At 36.0% G+C, this 25628-nt stretch overlaps 1 pseudogene; it reads left to right on the top strand.

The window, feature by feature from the left end:
* The first annotated feature begins 1691 nt into the window (after positions 1-1691).
* LOC110105975 lies at positions 1692-25462 on the top strand (annotated as a pseudogene).
* The last annotated feature ends 166 nt before the right edge of the window (positions 25463-25628 follow it).

Genomic DNA, 25628 nt, shown 5'->3' on the forward strand with positions numbered 1-25628 from the left:
ATTTTTCCTTATTTATTTCCACCCTGAACAAATTTGACATCAATTTTAAGAAACAATGAACACCCCTCTCCAAGATAATAATAATAATAAATGTCACTATGATGTCCTATCATCTAAATTGAGAGAATTATTATTTTAATCTTTCAATTAGCCACACCAGAGCAACCTAATATCATCTATCAGTAATAAATAACAAAATATATTTTATAATTTAAAACATCAATGTATAAATTTATATTCATTCTCAAAACTCATATGTACTACACAGGATCTCAACAATCAAATTATAACTACTCTATCTTGAGTACAAAAGAAAAACTAAAAGAAATAGAACATGAAGAATCCTGACCAGCCTCACACTCTTGCTCCCCTGCCCTGTCCTAAAATTATTTAGCCACATATAATGAACATAAAAAGCCCAACAGTTCACTTAAACCTATAATTGAATCCAAAGCACGACAAATGAGCAATATGCATATCAACAGTCAAATCATAGCAGTTACATTCACATGATCATTGAATCAATGCACTAATAATAAAATTCATATGCAATAATAGTATAATTTATAAACAGTTAAATACTATAATACAGAAGCCTATAAAGCAATAAATCAGTACAAATGTCAAATCTATAAAGTAATTGTCATATATGTAATACTAATTAGTAAAGAAATACTATAAAGCATCCAATCAAAACTTCAGTAAATATCATTGAAATTAAATAAGTGCAGTAAAATCATATCGGAATGTACACATGCTATCAAGTTATTCTATATCAAGTGTTCATTATATCACATGCTTAATAACAATATAGTGAATCAGTAGTATTAAATAATATCTGTATCTATATCACTATTATGGTACTTTCAATCTCTATCACTAGATTACGATCTTTTCGACCTCCGTCGCCCACCGACATTGATTATTCTTACCTCTGTCTCCAAACTACGGTCCTTTCGACCTTTGTCGCCCGCCGACTACGATCCTTCTGACCTTTGTCGCCCGCCGACTATGATCCTTCCGACCACCGTTGCCAAAATATGATCATTCCGACTTCTGTCACCAGACTATAGTCCTTTCGATCATCGTCACCCGAATACGATTTTTACATCAAGCCAAGGTCTTCTCCTAAGAAGGGCCTCATTTGTAATTGATTGCAAATATTAGTGGACTCCTTGAAGCTAGACTAGGCCCCATAGTTTTTCCCCTTTTTTAGGGTTTCTATGTAAAAACTCTGGTGCCTCTTATGAATGCAATACCCTTTTTCTTATCTAATTGTGTGTTGTATCTTTGTACAAAACTAAGATGTTAAACTTTATATTTCTATACCAGTGCGAACATTCCATGACGCAACAACAATATCATTTGATATATTTTTAGAAAATGATAAATAATAACTAAAAAAATATGTGAAATTTCATTTGGGACAATTTTCTTATTATTTATGTAGTCGCTTCATAACACAATTTTTTTAAAAGCATCAAAATAATAATAATAAAAAGCTATTCACGAAGAAGCCTAAGGTTTTTTTCCTGGACAACTTTTTTTTACTTTTAAAAATAAAATTTTAATACAATATTTTAATTCAAAAAAAAAAAAAAACTAAAAAATTATTTTAAAAAACATTAAAAAAGTTGTCACAGATGAAGCCTATATATGGGTTTTTTTTTTTTTTGTATTATTATTTTTCTGTTATTTTTGCGTTGAGATTCAGGTATTGAACAGTGGCTTCTGGCGGTGTGGACGTTGTGAGGATGCTTTTAATGGTGGATAACAAGTTGGAAACTTGGGAAAGATGTTAGTGAGACGTAGGGCGGGATGCCGAGCTTCATTCCTTCATTTGCTGCGACTCAATCAGTGTAAGCTATTTTCTGCTACCTTAGTTTTTTTATCATATTTTGTGTCTTAACCGCACAGCGATGATTGGAATTCAAAATAGCAGTCATATGGTTGCTCGGAATTTATTGTTTTCCTTCCTCAGAATTTGAGCTCACCGTGGTGTAAGCTATTTTCTGCTAAGCTAGGGTCGGGGCTTACGACTTCCCTTGGAAGTTGACTAAGAATTTGATTTAGGATGGAGCTTACGGCTTCCATTGGGAAGTTGCCCGATAATTTGATTTAGGATGGGGCTTATGGAGAGAGGGTGAGAGAGGAAGAGAGGGGGGGAGGGGGGGAGAGGGGGGGGGGGGGGGGGGGGGGGGGGGGGGGGGGGGGGGGTGGATGAGAATATAGTTCCAAGCTTTCTCAACGAAGATATCTATTTGTAGGTAAGCGTGAGATAAAAAATATTGCAACTTGATTTGGGCATTAATCGTGTTTTGTAGACTTAGAATTTCATTCTTCTTAAGTCAGATTGTAGTTAACCATATTTTTCCTGAGGATTGGATAGGGGTTTAATTAGATATGAGTTCTTACTTCCTATGAGTATAATCCCTTATTATTAATTACCTCTCTTACTGCGTAAACGAAAACTTTCGATTAAGGATGAATATTTTTAAGTATTTTAGTCTCGTTTGTTGGGGGATGGAGGTAGACCCGATCAAGATCCCATGGTTATGTTGTCCCGGGAATACCGTAGTTTTCAATTTGCTAATACTAGCAATTGTTGATCATAGTAGTCATAGTATTCAGTGAATTTGATTAGTAGCCATGAGTTGCCTCCTCTTAGGGACCCGAAGTAAACTAAGGTGGTTAGATGTGGGTTGTAGTTTTATGGTGTTTTGGGTTTATATATGTTAGAATACCTAGTAATTGATTTAGTTTGGAGCTTTTGACTTCATTTAGAAGTTTCCCAATTGTTTGAATTGGTTCAGGGTTTATGGATTCCGTTGGAAGTTGCCTGGATATTTAATTTAGGTCGGGGCTTACGACTTCCCTTGGAAGTTGACTAAGAATTTGATTTAGGATGGAGCTTACGGCTTCCATTGGGAAGTTGCCCGATAATTTGATTTAGGATGGGGCTTATGGCTTATGTTGGAAGTTTCCCGTATGTTTAAATTTGGAATGGGGCTAAAGGCTTCCGGTGGAAGTAGCCAGTATGTTTAGTTTTAGAATGTGGCTTAAAGCTCCGCTTAGAAGTTTGTCTGTAGTATTGGTTTTGAAATGGCGCTTACAACTTTGTTTAGAAGTTGCCCGTAGGATTGAATTTGTTCGGGGCTTACAACTTCGTTTAGAAGTTGCTCGTAGGATTGAATTTGTTCGGGGCTTACAACTTCGTTTAGAAGTTGCTCGTATGTTTAGATTTATGTTGGGGCTTATGACTTCCATTAGAAGTTGCCCGTATGTTTAGATTTAGGTTGGGGCTTATGACTTCCATTGCAAGGTGCCCGTTAGTTTAGTTTAAAGGTTTACTATTTTTCTTAGAAGTTTCCTCAAATAGCAGGTCTTATGGCTTCCGTTGGAAGTGGCCTAGTTGTTTGGGTAGGTCTTACTATTTGGTTGCAATACAATTGTTGGGTTATAGAAAGTTTGCTTTGATCAAATTAATGGTGGAACTTATATTTCTCTCGAAAGCTTAGGGTCACTTATCTTTGCATGTCTTTTCTATCCCTCGATGGTAGATTTAATGACAAGAATGTTTTGGTTATATGAAACAAGAGATATATTGAAAAAAAATAAATTACACAAGTTCATGCATATATCTCTATCTTACACTTTGTTGTTATATTTTATTCAAGATGAGTTTGTTCTCCATCTCTCGATTTTGAAAAGACATCCAAAACATTTAATTAGCGGCCAGTCAATTATCTGTGATAAAGCACATGCTAAAAACACTTAGGAATAAGAATGAAACATAAAGACACGCATGACTGAATTAAACCAAATCCATAAAAATACTACCGATTACATCCAACCCTAGAAGGGGGTTTAATTATGCTATTTGAAAGAAGACAAAGAAAACATGATAAATAACATGAACTTGAGGTGAAGCTCTCACTCTGCACTATCAAAATCTCCATCTTTAGGGCTCTATTCACCATCAAAGTCCCATTCCAAGTGTTCTCTCCTTGTTCTCCGGAGACTCTAGAACTTGCTGGAAAATGCCTCTCAAAACCCTAAAAATATTGCGGAAGTATCATTAAAAAATTCGCTTAAAAAAGGCATAAATCGGTACCAATTTTGGTCAGATTGGGCTTGACGCCTTGGCGTTGGGTCTGGTCACTCAGGCACCTCGTTCTCTATTTCTGAGCTCATAAAATCCAGTTTTGGGTGTCTAGCTCTTTGTCAAAATTCTAAGAAGTATCGTTTTAGGCGTCTGGGCACTAGGACTAGGTGCCTCATGCCATACCTGGTGTCTAGGCCTTGGAACTAAGGCTCAGGCGCTTAGGACCAAGGCCTAGGGCTCCGAACTGGGGGCCTTGGCTTTGGAGCAGCGTGAAACCTATACAACATGCATTTTTTGCTCCAACGGTCAGTGCATTCATTTTTTTCTTTTCATCCTGACTATGAATTTCACATGACTGAGTTTTTACCTACATCAATAAATATATTTGAATTAATGCAGTGGATTTCTCAATGTCAAGTAAAATTAATATAAAAATACAGAGATCTAACCGGCCAACTATCAGTATCCATTCTAGTAAACATCCATTTACTTCAAATAGCAATGGGAGAAGCAGTTGGTCATAATTCAAATGTAGACCACCTCCTGAATAGCTAGCTTTTCATGTTTCCATAAAACTTAACTTGGTTCACTAGACGTTTTGTAAATTCATTTATGCGCACTGAATGAAAATGTTAATAAACAAACTATGCAAAGTATTTCAGATAAAAAAAACTCAAATCCTTGATTTTTTTTTGAAAAATAGTGACCCAAGAGCAAGTCTTAAGAGTGTCCTAATATCATAGAAACATTGATGGAAGAAGATAACTTAGATTTTTAGAGCCAACATTTATAAAACACGCTGAAGTGCTGAAAATATCTGTGATTCCCTAAAGGCACTCCTCTTGAAGATATTAAAAGGGTATTTGCTTGTGTTGATGCTTCCTTTAGTTACTGTAGTGATTGTCTATGTTCTAATCTATATCAAATATATATTTTTCTCGTCTACTTGGAAGATATGTGACATCAACATGCTCGTGATTTTAATCTTTTTGTAGTATGTCTTAACTAATAAATTTCTTTTCTGCTGCTCTCATATGCTGCTTTTCTCTTGTGATAATCTTTATTTTTTTAGTCGTGCTGAGCGAAATGATGATCATGCATCAAAAGTATCCGAGCATGGGGCATTGGATCAATCCAGTGGATTTATTGTAAACTATATCATCAACAGTACAAGTATGTGAAGAAGCACGTGCTGGTATCTGCTTCAAGTGTTGATGTCTTTAGACTCCTATATCACATTCGTGCAATTTTTATTGTACCAGTTCTTTGATCAAATGCTCTTCTCTGTAGACCCTTATTTTCCAAAATCCAGTGGTCAGGCTATTGCTTCTGATTCTCTTCGGTTTGGTGCTTTCTGCGAATTTAAGTTGGAGTTCATCTTCTTTCATCTTTTCTGATGCTATTGCTTGGTAAGAACTCGTGATGTCCACTCATAGAAGGAATTTAGTCTGATTAGTTGTTCTTATTTAAGAGAATCTTGCTTCAGCTGATCTTCTCCAGAAGCCAGGATTGGCTCTGTAACTGTTGCCCATCTGAAGAAACAGAAAGCTAGTCTGGTGCCTTTATCTAGCGGCCATTTTGAGAACTGGGGAGAGTCTACTATGGCAGACAACAGTCCAAGGACTGATACCTCTACAGATGTGGATACTGATGACATGAACCAAATGGTGCAATTCTGTTCTTTTGTGCTTACTTTTAAAAAGTATTTTTGAATTAATAATTTCTTCAATTTTTTTTTTTGTTTGTTATGGTGTTTGTAATCATTGAAGTTCAATGATATCCTATTGCTTGGTTTTCCGAACAATATGTGGACAGCATCTGCATTTTTGTTTTGAGTTGCATTCTTTGTTTGTTTGCTTGTAAGGTAGAGGATTTATTTTATTTATGTCCAATATTGAGGCAATAGTGGACTTTATGGTTATGTGTAACAGGTCTTGAATTTGTTCATCGATTCCAATGTTTGAGTTGCAGAAAGCGAAAGTGTTGCCTTTGAGTTGCTTTATAAGATTGTTGTTTTGAAAAATGCTCTGCGCCCTTTCTCCATAAGGACCTTCGCATTTTTTGCTCTTCTATACAAAAATCAAATGCCACTGCATGCAGAACACTTTGTTCTCTTTCCTTACGGATTACTGCAATTAAGTTTCTCTTAAACTGTTCTTTAAAGACTTCTAGTTTTTGCCATTTCTGCTGGAAAATTCTTGATAGTGTTGCTAGACAAATCCTTGATTCCATATCTCTCGTATGTCTTTTTTTTTGCACAATTTGGTTTGTCATCCATCACACAATTGAAGGTTAATGAAATCTGTTTACGATTTTCATTTAAGTACTTCTAATTGGAGGCAACATTTCACATTCTCAGAATGAACTTAGTGCCAATTCCCAGATAAGAGAAGATTGAACTCTTCATATTGTTTGTTTGCATGTTGTATGGTTGGGGTTGATCCTGAAGTGGTATGACAAGCTTAGTTTTTGGCTTCTTATATGAATGCTATGTTCGGCATGTTAATTGCCTTATAATAAAACAGCTTATGCCAGTGTTGCTCTTGTTTTTGTTTGATAATTTGTCTTATTGTCTTTAAAATGTAGTCTTGATTGCGAACTTTTGAAATTTGTTGCCAAGTGCATCTGCTGGCAAAACTTCCTATGGCTTTCGGTTTTTATTATAATGATTTGAGTGCCTACCTATACTGTTTCCCTTTCTATTTGTCTTGTAAGTGACTTGTTACTATTGCTTTAGTTTCTGTTGTCCTTTTTGACTTTCTACAGAAAGATATTGCTTCAATCAATGCCCTCCAAATACTTTAGTTTTTTCGTATACTTTGTCTTGCCACTTCTCACTAATTCTAACGTTCAGTTTGATAAAGGACAAGCTATTGGTGTAACAGCTTCAGATTCTAGTGACAGATCTAAAGGAAAAGTCGGGGATCAGAAAGTAAACATATTTTCTTCAAACAGTTCATTGTCTGAATTTAGTTTGAGAAGTTATTCTTATTATAAGTGATATTTGTCAGACTCTTAGAAGGCTTGCTCAAAATCGTGAAGCTGCCAGAAAAAGTAGATTAAGGAAAAAGGTAAGAGAAGCTTATTCACCGATTCTTTGTTACTTCACTAGTTCAATTTAGTAAAAAGAAATTTGTTTTGAAAAATGCTTGCGTAATATGTTAAGTACATATTCTTGAGTTGTTATTTTAAAGTGCTGTTTAGCTAGAGTAAAGGTGGTTCAGGGTATAAAGGGTTTATGAAAGCGTGAAGTTTTTTATTTCGTTTGAGAAGTGTGTAAATCTATGAACATCAACTTTTTAACTATTAAGAGAAATGCGCTTAAATTTGTTTCATTTACTTTACAACGCAGCAGCAACAACAACAACAACAACAACATTTTTGTTGTTTCAATTATGATCATTCTCTGACATAACGGTCTTGCTCTCTACTTTCCCCTCACGCGAGCACACTTGAATTTCCTTTGGGACATCGGCCATTCTATTTTGCTCTAATGTATTTTTTATTGCATCAACTTTAAAAATTGCATCAACTTTAAAAGAGTTTATTATAGGTCAAATATTTTTATGTTCTTTCATCAAATAATTTTAGAAAATTCTTGTTGGGTCTAAAGTTGCTCGTAACATGATTCAAGATTTTATTTGAGAAACAAATCGAGGGAATGAGAGAGAGGGGGCTAGGTCTTAATGAATCTCTAGGGAGTTAGTATACAAGGAACCCAACCAAGGCCCTTTTGAATAAAGAATGACATTAGAGGGATTTCATAGAGAATATTTGAGTGTAATTTTTTTATGTGCTCGTGCTTGAACAAAGCCGCCTATTTATAGGTGAGAATTTAGGTTAACATTATAGAATTGGCCACATTATTTAATTACATAGAGCATATATAGGTTGAACTTGGTCTATAACTTATCTTGCGCCAATTGAGGGGCAATACCCAAGGTGATTTCTTTTGACAAGAACTATTGGTCAGTTAGTGGGTACTCTTGGTGAGTTATTTGAGCAAATACCCTTGACTATTATGCAACTTCACAATTCCAGCTCAACAGCTTTGTATGGAGCAACGAGTTAGAGCAACTCTTGGGTGAATTATTTGAGATCAATTTTGGGCTACTTTTGTTTTGGGCTACTTCTTGCTTGGTGAGTTATGAGTTGTAGATTGTTCATGCTGATTATCAATCATCAACTTCTTGAACCTGGTTCAAGTTTTCTTAATGAGTTTATTGACTTGAGCTAGACTAATGTGGGTGTACATCTTTCTTGCTCGTAGAGGCGTCTTCAACTCCACAAATGCCTGCCATGAACAAAGTAAAGATTGAGGAAGTTGAAGGCTAGGAAGAGCTAGACCTTAAATTGAGCAAGGAGGTTGTTGAGGATGCCTCTAGTGCTGAGAAGATCACAGTTGAGGTAGCAAACAATTGAAGGCAGGGTGAGTTCCCTGAAGTCATTCAATTATTGAAGGAGCAAAGGGACAGTGTTATTGAACCAACCTCTGAGACAATCATCTTTGAAGTCATAATCATACCGCAGAAGTGCATGTTGCAAGGGATGATTTACTATCTATTGTTGTCAAGCTGAAGATTCCCGAGGAGATAGATTCTGAGAAAACTTTTGGTGTTGGGATTGAGGCAATAAGGGATGATTACTTTTGTTGGTGGTGCTGAAGGGATGAGATGTGACCCATCAGTAATGTTGACTAGGAAGGAATAGGTGATGATGGAAGTTACGAGCAAGACCTGTATGAGAAGATAAAACTCAAGGTTGTCTAGGATGAGTGACCTTCTTACAAGATGAGATGTGACCCATCAGTAATGTTGACTAGGAAGGAATAGGTGATGATGGAAGTTACGAGCAAGACCTGTATGAGAAGATAAACCTCAAGGTTGTCTAGGATGAGTAACCTTCTTACAAAGATGTGTTTGAAACTTATGTTTAAAAAGTTATAAATTATGAAGTGAAACTCTTATAATAAAGTTGTCAGAGTGAGAATTCAGGTTGACGATCCCTAAAGGTAGATTTTAAGAGCTGCTCGTCAAGAAAGTTTTGAATAAGGCAATACTTTGCCTTAAAGTCAGCATCTAGACCGAGAAAGTGAAGGTGGATAAGCAGATTGAGAGCCTGGTGATCGTTGAGAGGGGGATTGCTAGGCTTAAAGTCTCCAACTAGATTAGTAAATCAAGAAGACAATCACCTGTCCACCTCAACCGATATGTAAGAGATTTAGATTTTAACTTTAAGGTTTCGAATTTTAATTTTCATACTATGTCGAGTTGACCAAGTTGTTACAACTGGTGGTTTCATTACTCTTGGGAACTTGCCTGCTAATTGTAAATGCTTGATTTTTTGCTACCAATCAAGAGCATACGTGTGGCCAACTCTTGGAAAGATATGAGCCACTTAAGAAGTGGAAAATCACCTAGTCGAATTCTTGACCTACATCAATTCCCGAAGAATATTTGTTTAGATCAATTCATTAAGATCGAGAGGATTTGATAAATTAGTTCATCGTCAAATTCCTTGAGTTTTTAGCCAGCATAAGTCGACCTTCCTCTAAGTTTGATATTTTGCCAAAAAGTAACGCCTCTTGAATCTATATGATGAATCTGCTTAACATCGTTGACTTCTCCAAGTCATTTTTCTGAACAACTTCCTTTAATTAATCCAATGACTTCATTTAATTTAGCTACATGACTGAGCTCTCCAGACCTTTTGTTAAAGACAACCACCTTGCCAACTTCTCCAAATTAACACTGCCATTGAACTCGCCTTTCCTGGAACTTTATCTTCCTCATTGACTTTTCCAAAGTGGCCTCCTCAATGATGTTAGGAAGCCAACTTCTTCAATAAGTCAACCTCCCGACAACTTCTAGAACTCAATCTCCTCTAAGAACTCGATAAGTTTGCGTCCTTTGATCAGAACTCATCCCTACTCTATGACTTCTCCAAGTTGCCTCCTTGACTACTACATGAACTCGACTATGATATACTAGGAAATTAGAATAAGCTGAAGAACAAGCACCAAGAGACATACATGTGATAGGTATTAAATGGAATAATTTTTGGAAATGAGATTCATTGATTGATTGAAGTGAGAGATGGGCGATGAAGTAGAATTGGATTTGGTACTTATTAAATAAAAGAGTAATATCAAATATATTCATGTATGTTCGCCTTCAATTATGCTTGATCAAAACAGGACATTTCATATTGGTAACAAGAAACTACAACCGAGCAAGAAGGTTTCTACAAATTCCAAGCTCCTTAGTGGCTTGTGAAGACTTGTCTTTATCTATTGCATTTATTGGAAAAAGGACACTAAGGTGAAACAAAATTCCGCCTCTAGCTGACTCTGCGTTGGGGTGTATTCAAATTGCCATTGTAGTTTTTGCCAGTTGTCTCCACAGAATAATTTCTTTGTTTTACCCTTTGAAATTTGCTTAATTTTGTCATACAAATTTAACATGCAAGCATCTTACTTTTCCCACTTGTGATACATTCAAACTTGGTTTTTTTTTCTTTTTTTGCATGCTCTGTACAACTTTTTATCGAAAGTTCTAACTTCTCGTGAACAAGTTTATGATACCTCATTTGGATGGAAATGAAGTCCCATGAGATGTTCTTCTTCCTATAGAAAAAATATCTCGCACCTATTTCCATCCAGCCCTTGTAAGAAACTCTCCATCATTGTCACTGTGCTTGCCATGGACTCCGAATGTAGCCTCCAAATCAGTGCATCTCGATCTATGTTCCAATTGTGAGTGCAATAACGAAACACCTTGTTTGCTACCGTCATCTCTAGTATAAAATTCAAGCAAAGAGGCATAGATTTGCTCAAGCGTGCACTTCCTATTGTGATTGCTACCTTTGTTCATTCAAGACAACTCCCCAATATGTTATAGTGTCAAGAAAATTCTAATGTAAGCTAGAGTAGAAATAAAAATGAGAAGATTTGCAAGTACTTTTGTTGTGTGGGCAGCAACGATACTATGAAGCTTAAATAAAACCATCTATATAATTAATGTTAAATATTTGTGGAGAAACATAATTTAGTAGATGATTGATGAGTATAATAGAATTTTGTATTTATTAAACGGTGGTTAATTAACTCTTTTGAAAAGTTTGACTAGTCACTTCAAAGGTTATCTTTGCAACGTCAGTACGGTTGATATGATAGGGCTTTGAGGTGGTAGTCTCAGTTGTGGGCTATAATATAAAAAAGACTCATCTATGACAGGGCAACATAGTAAACATTATATTAAATATTTAAATAGATTATCTCCTATCAAATATAAAAAAAGACTCATATAAAATAGATATAAAATACTTAAATATTTAGATAGGTATTATATTAAATATTTAATCTAATATTTGATTACTTATTTAATATAATGATATCATTAAATATTTAGTATTATATTAAATAATAAATATAATATTAAATATTTAATTATTTAAATAAATATTATATTAAATATTTATTGAATCTGCAATATAAATGAGAGTTTTATATTGGCCATACTGTTAAATTATAGGTCATGTCAACTTAGGTTCTTCTAAGACGGGAAATGACTTAGATCCTAAGTGTGTACCTACTTGGTGGCTGATGAGGTCTCTGATATATATGCCCCTCATCAACACCCCTTTCTTCCTCTTCGTATGTAGAAGTCATTTGTGGCTGAGTTTGCTGATGAAGCACATCCTACTGAGTAGGAGATGATGACAAACCAAACATAGTCATCTAGGAAGGAATCTGTGGATATGAACCACCATGATAATCAATATACGTGAGCTCAGGGGATTTTGCTGTGCCTTCTATGTTTGCTGCATGTTTACCTTCTAGGGTGGGGGGCAAGGTTCGTTAGAAGCAGGATCTTCAACACAATATTGAAATTCATACAACCTGCAATGGGGTGTGAGTGGTTATTAGATTGAGACTCATGCACAAGAACCAGCAGTGCAAGATGCATCGAGCATGCAGATCCCTTCCTAGATAACTTCATTTGGTTCGCCATAATCTCCTACTCAGTAGGATGTGCCCATCCAATAAGCTCAGCTACAAATGGTTATTGTAGACGAGGATGAAGAATGGGGTGTGATGGACCGACCAATTCGATTGGCAGGGAATCAGTAAGTTTCCTAAGCAAGAGGGAGCTATTTACGGAGATTCTTAATTAAAGGGGAATTATTTAGGAATGTTTAAATTATAATTGGAAGGGAATTATTTAAACAAGAGATCTAATTTGAATTCAAAATCTAAGAGGGAATTATATAGGTAAAAGAAGGAGAAATTAGGGGGGGGGGGGGAGGGAATTAATTAAGGTAATAAATCTAATTGAATTCAAATATGAAAGAGAATTATTTAGGGAAAGGAGTCTGATATGGGAGGGAATTGTGGGACCCAATTAAAGTCTAACAATAGGGTGAATTCATATTATGTTTTGGGAGTTTGCTGAATTTAGTTTATTTTTAGATTATTTGGGCTCTAGCCGGCGGCTAGGGATTTGGAAGAGTCAGACCTTCCTCTTCATTTGAAGATCCAATTGTATCTTGTTATTTTCTTTCACATATATTGTAATAAAAATAATTTTGGTGTGTTTTTCTTTCTAATTTCTTATTATCATTCGTTGATTTCAAGAAAATTGCATCCACTTCCTCTCAGGGTGCTAATGAGTAACATATGTATTTGTTGGCATGATCTGCAATATAACACTATGTTCAGTCTAAAATTTTCATGTTTCTTGTAAATTTAATAAATATTTAATATAATATTTTTTGAAATAATTAAATATTTAACATTATATTTTATATAACATTGAATGTTTAATATAATATTAAATATTTTATAATACCATTATATTAAATAAGTACTCAAATATTACATTAAATATTTTATATAATACCTATCTAAATATTTAATATCATATTAAATAGAATATTTAAAACTTATTATTTGATTTTATATAAATATTATATGTTTAATATTTTATACTTATTTTAGGTGAAAGATTTTTTTATATTTAATAGGAGATAATCTATTTAAATATTTAATATAATGTTTACTATGTTGCCTTATCATAGATGAATGGCATTGTCACCCCCAAGCCTATCATTATATACCAAAGACTGCGAAGTTAATGGTTGTTGTTAAGAAGACGAATGATAACTAGTCTTTGCCTTGTCATAGATATAGGGACGTGGGTAGGGTTGACTTCGCATGATAAAATCTCCTTGTATGAATGGCATTGTCTTTGGTTCTTCTTGCTTACCCGTAAGGGTTACTCAAGCATTTTCCATCCTTTTCATGCATACGGCTTGCTATTTCTATCTTAAAAGAAACTACGCAATAACTTCAAATAATATTAACAAAACAAAACTAAAAAAATGTCACTATACACACTGCACTTATAGATTTACCAAGCAGGGTTGGTGGATATCAATAACTTTTGAGAATGCTAAAAAAGAAGGGATCAAATGTATCTATATATAGGTAAATTCTCAGTACATAAACTTCATAATTTCATCTATTTAATATGATAAATTAGTGAATTGTTAGTTAGCCGGAGCATTACACATCATTAAAACACTTATTTTCATCACTTATAATAAATGTCTATCAAGACAAACAAGTTATTAGTCATAAATGTTCACTTCAATGGTTGTTGTTCAATAAAAATAAAAAATAATAAAAACAAGTTATTAGTCATAAATGTGCTGTAATCTCATGTTTACAACTTGGCTCCTGCTATTTAAACATGTCCTTTGAAGACATGCTCTTGGTTTACTTCTTTCAGATCTTTTAATGAATCCTTTTTCTTGGTCACTAATGGAACTTTTCCTGAGTTATCATTTGAAGCAAAAAAAAAAAAAAAAAAAATCTGTCATGTTATCTCCTTCCTTTCTTTTTTTACTAGCATAGGCTTCTTTTAGTCATTCTTTTTCATGGACGTTAACTAGTGTGATTTTTTACCACAAGTATGGTCTTATAGGAACAAAATATCTTTTTCTGATGTACATTCAATTTACAGAACTTTTGCATATTCTTCTTGGTCCATTCAAACTTTGAAGTTATTAATTTTCCATTATTATTATTATTTATAATTTGCCTGGTATGAAAATTTGATTTGGCCTATGTAGTTGCAGTTTCCATGATTTTTATTTTACGTTACGGCCATTAATCTGTATGTGTATCAGGCTTATGTTCAACAGCTAGAAAATAGCAGGTTGAAGCTCACTCAACTTGAGCAGGAGCTACAGAAGGCACGCCAGCAGGTATATGCAGTTTCTGTTTCAACTTTAAAGTTGGAATGACCTTCCATTGATGTGTTTCTTAATTCTACTATTTTACAGGGTATTTTTATTTCAAGCGCAGGGGATCAATCACATTCAATGGGTGGAAATGGTATATTATCTTCCAGTGTTCCACTTAATAGTACTCGTTGTGTACCCCACCCCAACTTACACATCGTTTGTCATAACAACCGATAATTTTTTCTCTTCCTTTTTTCCTTATGCATTTCATCATTCATAGAAGACTTATTTTTATCGACTAAACTGAAGATGTAGTCTATAGAAACCTGTCCACAACCTTATTTGGAAACCATATGCCCTTTACCCTCCATTTTAATTACAAACCTAATCCCAAATTTATTTTAACCATGGAACAAGGACTATAGGCTAGCCTTCTCTCTCTACTAACTTCCTATTCTCCTCTCTCTCTCTCTCTCTCTCTCTCTATATATATATATATATATATATAGAGAGAGAGAGAGAGAGAGAGAGAGAGAGAGAGAGTGAGAGATAGAGAGAAGGATACAAATGGTTATTTGACTCTTTATGAAAGACCAAAATAGTCCCCAACTATATTAAATGATTATTTTGGTCTCTACTCTTTAAAGAGGAAACAAAATAGTTTCATCATGGGACTATTTTGATTCCTTTTTATAGACTTGAGAGATCAAAATGATCTTTTAATATAGCTGGGGATTGTTTTGATCATTCATAAAAAGTTAAAGGACCATTTTGTTATATTTCACTCTCTATATATTAAGTTTGATATGTTCACAATTACCCATTCCATATAAGGTCTCATTTGGTTGCTTGTAAATTTAAAATATTTTTGAGGTAGTGGTCATTTTGTTTTCACTCATTTTGAATGTAAGAATGAATCACTCACTTTCGAGGGTTTTGGAAGGTGTTTGTAGACTTGTAAACCTATATTGAATTCAAAGTTCAACCAACTTAATGAAGGAATCGGGAAATGTTAATATTTTGTAAAACATGTTTAACTTCAAACCGTAAGGTGATCAAGTAGATGACATGCGCTTGTCTATGAGAATTAAAGCTACTTCTGTTGACATTGTTAGCATAATGTGCAACAGTAGGATCAAATACCAAACTGCACTGTTTTTATCAGTTTTGTGCATTTTTCCTGCCACTAGTGCCCTCTCATAGGAGAGCCAAAATATAAAAGTCAAATATGTCCTACAAGGATGGATTATTTCTATGACAAACAGGTAGAATGTAGTGTTGCTGATGATATTTACTTGAATTTGCAAGGATGCTTGTTGAGGCTCATAAATTGTACTTATTATCTATGAAATCCCTTTATTATTCCTCAAAATCCTATTATCATGAAAATTGTATATCCACTTATTTTTATTAGTTTTAAACTTTATGATTCATCTAATATGATCTTCAATTATTCTACATTAGTTTATGAATACTTCAAATTTGCTTTTTTAGAAGGGGTAGAGAATTGTAAGGGATTACAACATGTAGGTAAGAAAATATAACAATAAAAAAAATACGATAAAGAAGAATATCTTCAATAATGTGAAAATATTGTAATAATAAATGGTGTAGATTCGTATAATAATTTAGATATTGTTTCACTCTCTAAAGATAAAGCAATCGGAAATTTTGTCACCTAGAGATTGTGAATGTCAATAAAAGGAGCATGATCAATATGAGAGAGTAGTGCGAATTGGCTGCAAAGAGCTAGCAACAAGATTAGTGTAAGAGAAGGCACAAATAGATCCTTAAGGTATTTATAGAGAGCGTCAGTGTACGTATCAATGGAGAACAAGGGTAGTGCGCATTGACATTGTAAGGACAAAAGACATTGATGTGGTTGCCACTTGAGAATAGAGATGGATCACAAATGTGAGAAATAGAGGATGCTTAATGCTTTAGTGGTTGATAATTAAATGAGAACCTCACTGAGATAGAATCCGGTAGAGCACAATAGTTAGAGGGATGCGTGAGAGCATGCCCATGGAGATTGGAATTTTGAGGAGTGTGTCATTAATGGTAAGTTTTTGGAGAATATTGGGAGTATTCTCCGTGGCTATGATGCCATGTTAAAAGAAGGGAAAGAGAATTATAAAGTAATGCTGCTTTACTACATTATCTGTCTAGCACAAACATATATATTTAAAGAAGATTGGGAGGATTCTCCATGGCTATGATACCATGTTAGAAGGGAGAGATAATTATAAATGACCACCTCTTTATTGAATCATCTTTCTAGTTTTTATATATTTGCAAATAAAGAGATTAAATAAAATAGTATAATAAAAGAAAATATGAGATCAATAGTTATGTGTGGCAAGCTTTTATAAATAGAAGGTCAAGCATCTTATTGTTGTTTTAGTGGTTCATTGTTATCATCTAAGAGTGACATGTGGTCCCTTTCATCATTGGAGGCCTATCATTATGTATGGATGACACATGGTGGTGGGTGGACTGTGCTTAGATTTGATTATCATATTGTGACGCGTTGTTGAAGTCCTAATAAAAACTTCTTAAATTGATGATTTAGATCTGACATATAGGAAGCTATGAGTGAGACCCATTGATTAGGAACTTGATAGGAATTGAGATTATTGAAAATATCCTCAATAAATATGAAATATTATAATAATAAATAGTGTAAGTTGCTACTAAAAATAAATTACTCATGTGAAATTTTGGATATGTAACGGGCTGATTGAAATCTTTATATGTGAGCCATAATTATATGATTGTATGTTTCATGCGCTTTCCTAATTATGCACGATTTCCAGAAGATCTTGATATGATGAAGTAAAAAAGCAAAATAAGAGCCAATTATGATAGTGCTTTTTGAAGCTTTGTTTGTCATTATGTCAAATGCTATAAAGTGGGCAAAGTTTCATTAGGATAGAAGCTGGTTTCTGGAAATTGATGCATTAGGCCTTCTTTTGGCAACCCCAGTTTTGCAAAAAGCCATTTTTTGTGGTTGCAATTTCTTTTCCGCTTTTGAAAAGTAACTTTTCTAAATCAAACTTTGGAAAAGTTATCTAACCCTTTTTATGTGCCTATTTTATGGTAGTATTTGTTGCTGTGAAGAAGGGAAAAAATTAATCCAAATGAGACGTTTGCATTTATTCCTTTTGTCTGCGAACCTCATTGTTATATGCTGAGAAGTAACTTGATGAGGACATCAGATTTCGACATGTGTACCATCGCCGGAGACGCAGATCGATGGCTACGATCCAGAGCATTTATTTTTGATTTACTTGTATTTTATTTATGCTTGTATTTTTATACGATAAGGAATTCTATGCGGTCATTCAGTCCCTTAGATGTTGGAGACACTACTTATTGCCACAATAATTTGTGATATTCTCGGATCATGAAGCTTTGTGATACATTAATTCGTAGAAGAAACTCAATGCTCGTCATGGTCTTTGGGTCGAGTTTTTACAAGAGTACACGTACACAATTAGACATAAAGCAGGATCTGAGAATAAAGTTGCGGTTGCCCTAAGCCGAAGATTAATGATTACCTGAGAAATGAGAACTGAAGTGATCAGATTTGAACGACTTAAAGAAGACAACAAGGACTGCCCTGATTTTAGTGAGACCTATTCTCTTTTGACCACTGGACTTGAGCGTACCTTGTAAAATCCCTCAAAAGCTATTTTTTTTAGTGTTGTTAGTCCCGGACGAACTGGCCTTAGTCCCGGACGAACTGAAGAAAATTGTGAAGAATCTGTCAATTTCGTCTGTACGAACCTGGAAGGATCGGGACGAACTGTCGGGACGAACCAGACAGAGAGTTTCGTCCAGGGATGAAATTGGAATTTATTTTCGTCTGGACGATTTGAGTCCAGAGAAGATCGTCCCGGGACGATCGGGACATCGTCCGGGACGATCCTGCTTAATAAATATCTAAATGGTGTCGTTTTTGAAGAGAGAGAAAGTCTAGGAGAGAGAAAACCGTGGAAAGAGGAAGAAAAGAGGATTTTTGGGCGACTCCGGTTCGTTTTCGTCCGTTGCTGTAGTTGGGAAAGTTGATCGACTCGAGGTAAGGTACATTTCGCCTTTCTCAATTTTTAGAAACGAGAATTTTGACGACTTTTCTGTCTCGATTTTTGTTTCCGTTAGCGAATAATTGATTTTATTTCGCACTGATAAATGTTGTACCGCGTAACTTTTGGTATGTTTCTGAGATGATAATTGTGCACGTTTTGAGTATGTTCTGGAAGATTTTTACTGGGTATTTTGAATTCTACTGAGTTTTATTCGAATAACAATTTATCTGGATGTCTGATATTATTACTTTAGTACAATAAAAGTCTTATAATGTTGTTGTGGATATTATGTGATAATTTGGTAAATTTTTGAATTTGCGAATTTTGTGTAAATTCCGTATACTGCCGTAATGCCGCTGATTTTTCGTACGAATTCTGATTTTTCTGAATTGATACATTGAATGAATTGAAGTGTTTGTATGCTATCAGAAGGGAGTTATAAGGGGCCAGGATCCTTTGAGATTTTGTAAGTGTCAGAGAAATCTGATATGAGCTCTGAAATCTGAAAATAAGTTATGTTCCGGAATTTCGTATATCTGTTCTGTTCTGGTGCTATAAACACAAAGGAAGATATAAGGGGCCAGAATCCGTCGAGATTCTGTAAGTGTCAGGGAAAGGAGGCATAAGGGGCCAGAATCCGTAGAGATTCTGTAAGTGTCTGGGAATCTGAAATCTGATATGTGATATGTTATCTGAAATCTGATGTTTGATATCTGATAATCTGTGCTGTGACTTATCTGATCTGTTTTATGAATTATCTGATTATAATTATTTGATATGAATGTGGCTTTATCTGATTTCTGATTTCTGTACGATTCTGGTTATTCCGTATGATTCTGTCTGCTCTATGACTTGAAAGCTTTATGATATCTGTTCTGAACTCCGATTCGACATGACTTCAGTTTTCTGTATCAGTTTGATTTCTGTTGATCAGGTATCTGTTCTATGATTTCCGTATGGCTATTTTCTGATGTGAATTTTTGATGATTTTGATTGGTGAGTGATGTCTTGCTGAGCTGTGTTAGCTCATCCTTATTTTCTGCATGATTTTCAGGTTCTGGGAAAGGGAAGGAGGTCTTGGACTAGAAGTTCTGTGTCTGATCTTAGATTAGGTATTTTGTACTTTTGATTTTTGGTACAGTCATGGCTTTTCTGTTTCTGTTATGTTCTTTCTGTCTGTAGCCATGCACTGTATCTGTATATGATTGTTTTGATGAAAGAAAAAAAAAAGATAGATGAAATGTTATGTATTTGGATGTTTATAGTAGCTCTGTATTTTTTTGTCTATTTAATATTTGGAAGAAAGTTCTGAAGCAAATTCCAAAGTTAGATCCTGGATTTTCAATAGTTCCGTCGCGGCCCGATGCGAGCGGGATCCGTCCCGGTCGGGTTGGGCCGTGACATACCTTCAATGATTTCTTAGTGGAAGATGGATACCTATTTAAAGCGCAAAAGCTCTGTATTCCCCAAACGTCTCTTCACGAATACCTTGTATGGGAATTACATGCGGGTGGTTTAGCTGGCCACTTCGGACAATCCAAGACTATTGCTCGCTCTAGAAAATCGATTCTATTGGCCCAACCTTAAACGCGATGTTAGTAAACTTTTAAGGAGATGTCACACCTGCCAGCTTGCCAAACAACGCATGCAAAACACGTGACTCTACACTCCACTCCCTGTGCCCAATTGCCCTTGGCAGGATGTAAGTATGGATTTCGTACTAGGATTGTCAAAGACCGTTAGGAAGCACGATTCTGTTTGTGTGGTCGTTGATCGGTTCTCGAAGATGGCCCATTTACTCCCTTGTTCTAAAACTTTTGATGCCTCCCGGGTCGTTAAGCTTTATTTTGATGAAATAGTTAGACTTCATGGTTTACCTAAAACCATCGTTTCCTATAGAGATGTTAAGTTTATGAGTTATTTTTGGAAAACCCTGTGGCACTAGATGGGTACAAATTTATAGTTTTCCACAGTCTTCCACCCCCAGACCGATGGGCAAACCGAGGTTGTTAACATAAGCTTAGGAAATCTCTTAAGGACTTTGGTAGGTGAAAACCTTAGAGATTGGGATTCTAAGTTACCCATTGCTGAATTTGCCTATAACAATTCTGTCAACCGAACCACGGGCCTGAGTCCGGCTGAGATTGTGTACGGATACCAACCTAAGCAACCAATAGATCTAATCCCCATGGGTCCTAAGTCTAGAGCATCTGAGTCAGCATCCGCATTTGCATCGCATTTATAAGAATTGCACAAAGACATTAATAAAAGAATTGAATTGAGCAATGCTAACTATAAACTCAATGCGGACCTCAAGAAAAGGTTTAAAGAATTTGAAGTGTGAGATTCTTTGATAGTTCGGATTCGTCCGGAGCGGTTCCCGCAAGGGACCGTTAAAAAGTTACATGCGAGAAGCGCGGGACCTTTCAGAATAACTTCAAAGATAAACAGTAATGCTTATGTGGTAGACCTTTTTGATGGTTTTAACTTTAGCCCCACATTTAACATTGAAGATCTTGTAGCCTATGATGGTCCAGAGTTTAACCCCACCAATCCATTACATAATGAGCCTTGTGTGACCCAACCTGGTGAGATCCCCAGCCTACCCCCACTCCCAAACATTCCCACTTTACCTACTGCGGAGATGATTGATGCAATACTTAGCTATGAAATCATTTCCACTAAATACGGTGGTCGCCGAAGGTATCTAGTTCAATGGGCAGGCAAGCCGGAGACGGAGAACATGTGGATCGACCGGGTTGAGCTGCATAGATTGGACCCCGACCTACTGGAGTGGTACGAGACTTCTAGAGATGCTCACTCGACGTGGTCGAGCTTTCTCCCACCTGGGGAGAATGATGAGGACATCAGATTTCGACATGCGTACCATCGTCGGTGACGCAGATCGATGGCTACAATCCATAACATTTATTTCTGATTTACTTGTATTTTATTTATGCTTGTATTTTTATTTTCCCAGTTTGCCCCTGTGGGCATTGAGTCACTTATGTAGCCCTAAGGGCATTTGTATCAGTTTCATTTTATTTTATCTTGACCTATTTAAAGGAGGCCTCATGCAATGTATGTTATTGATGAATTATTGAATGAAAAGTTTGTTCTACTTGGTGATCTCTTAGTGAGTTCATGAGAGGAGAAAGATCTCTTTGCGAGTTCTAAGTTTTCCCAAGATTTCCTTGTGAGATTTGGGGTGGAAGTACTTGAGGTGAGTGGCTCCCTAATTCTTCAAATTTCTTTCTTATTCCCCTCGAATTGATCTTCCCCCCTCCCCATAAGCCCCTTGCCGCTGCCCACCATTGGGCCGTCCAAGCCACCGGCCCTATCTGCCGACCACCCACTGCCGGCCTCCCTCTCCATCTTCCCTTCCCCACCTCTTTAGCCGCCGGACTCCCTCGGGATTTCAAATTTGAAATTCAAATTTTCCCAAGCAACATTGAAGACTTTCTTAAAATAACTCCATGATTTTAGGCAATCCTCTTAATTGAATTTCAATTCAAATTTGAAATTCAAATAAATTCCAATTAATTGCCCTTAGATTAGGAAATTTCCCCTTCAAAGAAAATCTGAAATTTAATTTAGATTTTTCTTAAAAGCTTTGATTAGTTGCGGGCCCCATTTAATTAAAGCCCAAACCTCTCTCTCCAATACATGTGGCCGGCCTCCCTTTCTTGGGCTTCTCTCTTTCATATTACATTAAATTCTCCTCTTTAATTCCCCTTAATCCCTCCCAAAACCGCCTGCCCTATTATGGGATTAAATGCATTTTCAATTTAATTCCCCCCCCCCCATCCCCACTTGATATTTGAATTTCAAATCAAATATTTTTCCCACCAATTTTCCTTAAGCTGAAATTAATTTCAGTTTTTTTTTTTTCTTTTCCTTGATTCCACCCCACATCTAATTAGACTTAGCCTTCACGGCTACCTCCTCCCTTCCCCTCTAGCTCACGGCCAAGACCTCCTCTCCCTCTTGCCTCCACCGGCGCTCCATATTTTCTTGGCAAGAATGCATGGCGGATCCGAAGCGTGATCACGGCTTTTCATACAATCATCAAGGCGACATCGACGTCATCCGATCGCCATTCTTTGACGTCGGATTCGGCTTCGACCACACCGTCGAGGATTATTTGAATCGGATTCTTCCTCACCTTGTGGACATCCTCGACGAGCAACTTCCCGCCGACGAGTGGATCATCAACGGACATCCACCTTCTTCCCCAACTCCAGCTTCTTCCCCGGCGACTAGACCTCTCGGCATCGCTTGTGTGATAGTGGCATCCCTAAGTGTACTTGCAATCCTCCTCCGCTAGCCTCCACATTCAAGAGTTGAGTGAAGGAACTCTAAGTGAAGGATCTAGATCTTAAATTTGAGGCTTTGTTATACTTGCTCTTTGCATTACTTATTAATCTCTGATTGTTATTCTTGCAACGTTCTACTAGTCTCAAAATGTAACCTATTGCTATTGCTTAATCTCTCTCGTTATCTTCTTAAACTTCCAATTGTGTAAGCAAGAGTTTATTGGTAGTACGCAAAGTTTACCACTTTTATTAATCTCTTAATGGCAATTCTTGTTATCGCATTTAGTTTCACATCATAACTATCTTCAGGAGCGTTGGCATTTGACATAGAATATGCACGATGGCTGGAAGAACACAACCGGCAGATCAGTGAACTGAGGGCTGCGGTGAATACTCATGCAGGTGATAATGATCTACGTATAATTGTTGATGGTGTAACGGCACAGTTTGATGACATATTCAGGCTGAAAGGCACTGCTGTTAAGGCTGATGTCTTCCACATGCTCTCGGGCATGTGGAAGACCCCCGCGGAGAGGTGTTTCTTCTGGCTCGGCGGCTTCCGTTCTTCTGAACTACTCAAGGTCATATTTTTCATTCATTCTTCTCTTCTCTAGTCTTTTAATGTTAATTATTCATATTTAAAATTAAATCTCATGTTAAAGCATATTTTTTCTTCCCTTAAGTTTCATTCTTTAGCAAAATATTTTGTGTTCTTCATTTGATGCCATTTGAATCTTCCCCCTGTCATTCCAGCTGAATCACACATCAACTATTCGATCCATCTTACATTAGAATTTTTGCACAACTCTTTAATCTACTTTTCTTGACATAAACTATCATAAACGCATTTCTAAAGTAAAATATATGCAAGTACATGCATGAATTGTGTTTACGTATTGCATCGTGATTATGGCCACATAGAAGTAACTTCTAGAATTTGACATAATTCTTAGCATGTATACCATTTTTTCATGGCTTTGCCACTTTGAGGGATCTTCCTGTGGATCTTAAATCACATATTATAATTTATTTTCCTTGGCACTTTTTATTCGATGTTGTTCAATTGGAGAAATTTTTACGTGCAGAGTCCGGACGGGGAGAACCGTCCGGATTTGCTGCGTATTTGCAAATACTTAGTTGAGTATTTGCTAAATATTCAATGAGTATTTGCTGATTTACTGCGTATTTATTGAGTAGTTGCTAAGTATTTGTAATACTCAGTAAATACACAGCAATCCGAACGGTTGTTCCCATCCGGACTCCGCACAGAATAATTCCTCATTCAACTGATTCAAGCATATGTTTTGCTCGCCTTTTTATTTTTCTTCTCATTTATCCTGTGAAATTTAACTGATTGAAGAACAAGGACTTTTCTTCTTCTGTCTGTCCGTCATTGTGAGGTCATGCGAGCATGCTAATTTCTCAGCAATGCTGGATCTTTGATTCTAGGCTACTATTGACTCATGACAATCATCTTTGTGAGCCACTTTGGTCCTATTTTCTGGTAAGCCATCTAATAACCTCCCTCATGAGGAACTTTGGTCCTGCAAGTTGGTAAGGCCATGCTTAAAAAACCACCTAATATCACCCTTATGACACAATGTTAATAAGGCCCTTTTGTTAGAGAGTATGAACTAAAAGTGAATTAAGTTGGGCTTGATATGCTAGTAATTAAGTTCATTTTTAAACCAAAAGATTAAGCTTAATCACTAGATATATCACATGATGCTTCAAGACTCTGAATACTGTAAATTTTATCTGGCAAGCCCATTTTTTACTTTTGGGAGGCCATCATAGTTATTTTGTAAGTAATCGCGTAGCTTGAAATGCTCAAATTATGCCTTTGGATCCTATAAGCCTTTCAGTTGCTTTGCTTTTCAGACGAACAATTGATTTTATTCCATTGAAACCTTCTTTTCTTTACTGGAAACTAAATTCACGCAAAATAGACCACAGGTTGTTATTCTGCATATCTCCATAAGCTAATTTAATTGGTTGGAAACCTGGCAGCTACTGGTAAATCAGCTGGAGCCTCTAACTGAGCAGCAGCTGGTGGGAATCTGCAACCTTCAACAGTCCTCACAACAGGCAGAGGATGCTCTTTCACAAGGCATGGAGGCGCTGCAACAGTCCTTGGGTGAAACTTTGGCTGGGTCTCTTGGAACCTCTGGATCTTCTGGTAATGTTGCAAACTACATGGGACAGATGGCTATGGCCATGGGTAAGCTTGGCACCCTTGAAAACTTCCTTCATCAGGTGAATATATCGAAGTTGATTTCTCAGCTTTCCCTCTTTTTCCTGCTTTTTCACGGAAGAACTTTCTTATGATGGTTCTCAGGCTGACAATCTACGACAGCAAACCCTGCAACAAATGCACAGGATATTAACAACTCGACAATCTGCTCGAGCTCTTCTTGCCATTAATGACTACTTCTCCAAGCTTCGTGCTCTGAGTTCTCTCTGGCTTGCCCGTCCTCGTGAGTAATGAACAAGATGATTCATTTTTAGTTTTCTTCGAGTTCACATGATCTCAAGTGAAGGCAGCATTTTGTATATCTTGCCTGTATGCTTTCTCACATTGCAGATAGAAGCTGACCAGCTTTCTAATTTTGTAACAAATGTATCTAGTTGTGGAGATCCACAATTTCATGTGTATTACCTTTTGTATCAAAAAAATGGAAGATTTTATTTTATTTTAGTTTATTTTATTATTATTATTATTATTTTGGTATAATGTAAAGTTAAGCTCTTCAGTTCAAACTGTGAAAGGTGTAATTACTCGATAAAATGATTGGAATGTGATGCTCAACTTGTTGGACTCTTGCTATTTTGTTGAGACAACATTTTTGTCTAAAAAGTGCTCTCATAATC

This window comes from Dendrobium catenatum, unplaced genomic scaffold (assembly GCF_001605985.2).
Source record: "Dendrobium catenatum unplaced genomic scaffold, ASM160598v2 fragScaff_scaffold_9, whole genome shotgun sequence".
NCBI lineage: Eukaryota > Viridiplantae > Streptophyta > Magnoliopsida > Asparagales > Orchidaceae > Dendrobium > Dendrobium catenatum.